Source organism: Macrobrachium nipponense, chromosome 2, assembly GCF_015104395.2.
Source record: "Macrobrachium nipponense isolate FS-2020 chromosome 2, ASM1510439v2, whole genome shotgun sequence".
Lineage (NCBI taxonomy): Eukaryota > Metazoa > Arthropoda > Malacostraca > Decapoda > Palaemonidae > Macrobrachium > Macrobrachium nipponense.
This window is the reverse complement of record NC_087201.1, coordinates 25428424-25434423: the sequence shown is the minus strand read 5'-3', so window position 1 is coordinate 25434423 and position 6000 is coordinate 25428424.

Here is a 6000-nt window from a genome sequence, read left to right as displayed (position 1 = left end):
AAAATAGTAATGACAATGGGATTATGGACTGGCAATAGTAGCCACAGAATACAATTTAGTAGTAGGAGGCACTCTGTTCCCACACAAGAAAAACATAAGGGCACTTGGCTTTCACCTGATGGAAATACAACAATCAAATTGATCACATTCCTAGTCAAAACCCCGGAAATTTAGATCAGCGCTGATGGATGTGAGAGCCTACCGGGGAGCGGATTGTGATTCAGACCATTACATGGTGGCAGCAAAAATACGTATAAAATTAACAACAAAGAGAAAGAATGGAGGGCAAACAGCTAAGATAGATACTGAGAAACTGAAGGAAGAGGAAACAAGATTGCAATATCAGGTTGAAGTAGAGAACAGATTTGCAGCATTAGAGGTGGATGATGATGTAAGTTGGAACCAGGTAAAACCTATAGTGTTGGAAGCAGCAGAGAGAACTGTTGGCAGGGCGAGGCAAGGGAAAGGAGGGCGATGGTTTGATGAGGACTGCAGAGAGGCAGCCCAAAGAAGAAGAGAAACAAGATTAAAATGGATAGAGAATAGGGGAAATACAGAGAGGAGAAGGATTTATACAGAGGCAAGAAATGAGGCATGCAGCACTAACAGAAGGAAGAAAAGAATGCTAATCGATAGGGAGTTGGAAGAGGTTGAGAGCAACAGCAGGCTGGGAAATGTGAGGGCCGAGTTCCATGGTATAAATAAAATTAGGAAGGGATACCAGGCCAGACTAGGAATGTTGCGCAGTAGATATGGCGATCTTTTAGTAGATAGAGAGGAAATTGAAGAGAGATGGGTAGAACATTTTAGAACCTTGTTAAATAGGACAGCACTTCCTGAACAGGGTGGGGAGAATGGAGAAATTATATTGGGAGAGGATGTTGAGGATCCAACCACTGAGGAAATTCTAGAAATGATAAATCACCTAAAGAATAATAAGTCTGCTGGCACTGACGAAATTAGTGCAGAACTACTGAAGTATGGAGGAAGACAACTACAAGAAGCAATGGCAAGAATCGTGATTAGAATTTGGAGAAGAGAAGAAATGGCTGAGGAATGGGAGGAGGGACTGTTTGTGCCAATTCACAAGAAAGGTGATAGAACGGAATGTGGAAATTATAGAGGCATTTGTCTCTTAACTGTCGGATATAAGATTGTATTGTAGCTAAGCTATTGTATAATAGACTGAAGAGACACAGTGAGACCATAGTAGGGGATTACCAAGCAGGGTTCAGAACGTCTAGATCAACCATAGACCAAATATTTATTGTAAGGCAGAGCCTTGAGAAATATTGGGAATATGATAACGACTCTTGGCATGCTTTTATTGATTTTAAGCAGGCATATGGCAGTATACAACGAGAGGCATTGTGGAGGATACTGAGAGAATTCAGGATACCAGAGAAGCTTATACGCCTAACCAAAATGTGTTACAGGAATATGAGAGGCAGAGTGCGGATTGAAGGGGAAGTAACGGGTCCTTTTGAAGTTGACAACGTTTTAAAGCAGGGATGCGTACTGTCTACGATTCTCATTAACCTTGTGCTAGAATGGGTCATGAGTCAAACACCACAGGGTAATGGAGTACATCTTGGGGAGGCTAGGTGTGATAGATTAGCTTATGCAGATGATATTGACTTTTGCGGTGAAAACATCCAGGAAATTGATAGAAAAATAAGCATTTTTAGAGAAGCTGCAAATCAAGTTGGCCTGGAAATAAGTGAGGCTAAAACCAAAATCTTGAAGGTTTCAATGCAGGAGAGAATACTGGGTAACATCAGCTGTGGAAATATGGAGTTGGAAGCGGTCGAGAACTTCAAATACCTGGGATTAACAGTTACAGCTGAAAATAGAGTAGAAGAAGAGGTAAAATTAAGAATAGCAGCAGCAACCAGATGTAGTTGGGCTTTAGCCAAAGTGCTCATAGAAATATCTTTATCAAGGAGAACAAAGGTGAAGGCCTATACAACCATTATTAGACCCATGTTAACGTATGGTTGCGAAACCTGGAGGCTGACAAAGGATCTGGAACGAAGGTTGGAGGTGTTTGAGAATGGAATCTTGAGGAGGATATGTGGACCGCCTCTTTGATGCGGAGATGGGCAATGGAGAAGAAGCATAATAATGAACTGAGGGAAATGACAGAGGTTCCCCTGATAACAGGCACGATATGGCTCAGAGACTTTGGTGGATGGGCATGTGGCCAGGGCTCATGAGGATAGACTAATAAGCAAGATTACTTGAGGACAACTAGAGGGCAGACGACCTCCAGAAGACCCCCGCCCCGCATGAGATGATCTGATAACATAAAAAGGGACATGACAAAGCTTGGAGTGGATGGTCCAGGGGATTGGTGGGACGTTGCACAGGACCGTGGTCGTTGGAAACTTCTTGTAGCAGCGGCAAAGAGCCTTGGAGGCCCGCAGCCAGTGGAGTGAGTGAGCGAGTATGGCTTCAAGTTAGATATCTCACCTTTGTGGCCTAACCTATTCTTTGAATAACATGTAACAATAATTAACTTTGGTTCCTAGTCATTCAAATAAACTACTAAAACCCTCTATAATTCTTTTTTTTTCCTTTTTTTTTTTCCATTAATAAAATCGAAGAAAAAATTCCCCATGCACAAGAAGTTCTCATTTGCTAATGATTATTTGCCTCTACTCAGTGGAGGTTCAAGGAAGAGTGTGTAAGAGAGTAGTGAGACCAGCTTTTGGTGTATGGAGCAGAAAACATGGCCGGTAAAGAGAGTGCAAGAGAAGAAGAAATAGGTGCAGTATAGATGAAAATACTCAGGTATGGGTGTGTGGAGTGACAAAAATGGGCAGGAGCTAGAATGAAGAGTAAGAGGGACTACTATAAAGTGGCAGAACTATCAAAGAAGTCCCAGGAAAGAAGACTGCCATGTCATGGGAAGGGGTGAGACAAATCCGATCCTGCTCGGGCATATTGCTTCGGGTAGTGTTTGCACAGAGCGCAAGCAGGATATTAAACAAATGCATGTGCAGTACTTAGAGAGGCACAGATAAACGAACATGAGCATGGACAGTGTGCAAGTACATGCAGCATCCAGGTATGAGCAGCATCACGCAGTGCATGAGCATAGACATTACACAAGTACATGCAGCATGCTGGCGCAGGTATAATGCATCTGGATGATCACACGCACCATATGGGCCCAAGTAAGAGCGCATGCGCAGATGACACGCAACTGAAGTTACAACAAGAATAGTGGCCATCCTATAGAGAAAGACCCGAGGCTAGAACCAAAAAGATTGTAAAGATTCCATATGTCGCAAAACCTAATGTATGCATCAGGAATAACAGAGTACAGGGTTAGACCGTCACGTCGTTACTGCGCATATTTGTGACGTAATTGGTTGGTGGCCATTGTCAAAAATTGCCATTTATTCCCCTTGAATAAAATTTCCTAGTTTTTTATGAGTACTTGTTTTGAAGTATTTTCCCAGTTTCTATGAAAATACGTTGATATATGATTATTTTGCTCCACAGAAGTAGTTTTTATTATATTAACTATAGCAATGAGTTTGTATAAATTAGTACATTGATATTCAAAGTAATAAACCACTTTTTTTTGCAAATTTTGTCCATCTTATCATTATACAGTGTCAAACTTCTTCCTGTGGAGACTATATATTATATTATTTCTTATTGTAATGGGCACATGCCAGTAATTTATGCTTGCCTTCAGGACTGCCCCCCCGCCCCCAAACCCCCTTTTTTTTTTTATGTTGGCTTACGATTAAAGCACTTGATGTTTATTTTTAAATTGATGTTTGTTACGTAACCCTGTAATTTGTAGATGTGACAACTGTTATGCATATACGCCTCCCGAATTTTCTTCTAGGGTGGAAAGGTGAAGCTCTCTGATTTTAGCAGATGACTCACGAGGGCAAGTGAAAGAAGATATTCTTGTAAAATCCAGCCACACATCACCTAATGAATTGTCGTCGCCATTGCAGTAACTTCTTCATAAGGATATTCTGGGATCTCCTGTTTTGCCATTTATGTTTTTTCTATCGAAGTAACGTAACGTTTTGTTAATTTTTGCAGTAATGTTAGTTTTCTTGCTTCTTAATGTAGTTTGGATAATTGTTGTGCTCTATTAATTATGTGTTTTAAACTTTTAAATACGTCTTTGTGAACCCGTGTGGCATCACCCAAAAAAGAATTGGTGCAGGAAATACAGTTGGTTGTTTCTTAACTGCACTTTTTGTTGAATAAAAATGCAATGTTTCTTGACTTTAAGTAAGTTAGTAAACTCCACAGCACTGTAACTGGTCTCATTCAAAGCTAGGTCAGGAGGGCTTAAGGTTGAATGAAATCGTTACCGAATGTGGCCCTAAAATTCAGTTTAGTTTCACCACAGCCATAATAGAAAACCAAGAAAGCAAATAAATTAAAGGTCACTATGGGAATTGTTTGCCCACACCCATAACCTGTCTCTTTCACGACCTTGTGTGAGAGAGGTCCCTTTTAATCTTCAGGCACTGGAAGATAGTTTCCTTGCTCTTCACTCTGGTGGGGTCAAAATATTGACTGATAACTTTTTTTTTTATTTTTTTATTTCACCTGAACCTCCGTCAGATCAGCCACGTGACGTCATGCGCGAGATTGTCCTATTTTGGTCAGAAGCGGTCTAACCCTGTATCTATTAATCCTGGTATTGCAGTAGGACTTCAGTCACTCGTACGAGTCGCACGGGAGAAGGAACACTTGATAGAAATAAGAGGATTGTCTAGAGTAGAGACTCCTGCTGACAATCTCTCTCTCTCTCTCTCTCTCATAATGATTTGAAAATAATCCCCAAACTATGTTTGTTGGGCTTTTCATTTTATTTATTATTTGTCGCAGGATTTATGTCAGAATGTGAAAACCACACTGAAATCTATTAGGAACCGCTTAATTGACCGCATACATTTGGGATTTAATAACAGGACAAACTTTCAATCAGTAGCAGTAAACTAAATTCATCGTGCATAGCTGAACTAGATGCAGCCGCCAACACGGTTTTTCTCATGCACGTCCGTCACCAGCGATGATTGTGTTACCGTAAGCAATAGTAGGTAACAACTCTGCAGTTCGCTGTAAGATGTTTGGCGGGCGATTAAATGATAAAAATCAAGTGGAAATGTGATTTCCCTGATATTTCTGCATCATGGAAAAAGTGCAGGCTCTTTCCAGGAGTCGTTAACCTCCAGAGATGGGTTTCTACAATATATCAGCAGTTTTCTACAATACATCAGCGACATTACGCTGGCGAAACACTAGATTTGCAATGTTTTGGTAAGGCACCCATGCAAACAGGCAGGTCATCATAATAAAATCCAGGCCTTCAGAAAAGGAGTCGTACAAATGATCCACGCTAGAAATTTCTCAAAAGATTACTGAGTATTCTTATACCTAAATGTAGGTTGTACGCCTATATACAGTACTAAAAAATTGTTATGGGAGGCACCCAAGGATAAAACACTGAAATTACGATATCACAGGGGTTGTAACAACCAATATGGAGAAGTTATGGAGTTCTATTTGACAACGTCTGAGAGAGAGAGAGAGAGAGAGAGAGAGAGAGAGAGAGAGAGAGAGAGAGAGAGAGAGAGAGAGAGAGTCTTTGTGAACGGTGACACTCTTTAATAGTATGGCGTTTTGGAGACCACGAACACACAAGCACAGTAGTACTGTAATGAGAAAAATATTCCTTTAATTATTAGTGATTTATTTAGGAATTGATTCATCATCTTCCTCTAATATCTTTACACTACTGTTGTAAGAGTGATTGGAACTGTGAAATGTTTTCGTTTTTGTTGTGAACGTCGGGTGCGTCACCGTGCGTGGCAGTGTAGCCAGTCCCTTGTTTAGTTTTTCTTTCACTTTGAGTATGGGAGCGCTGTCCTGAATCTTTCGTCTGCATTTTGGTAACACTAGCAACACATGTAAGGATCATGAATGCTCTCAAGGAGGAAGAAGGACGTCAACCGG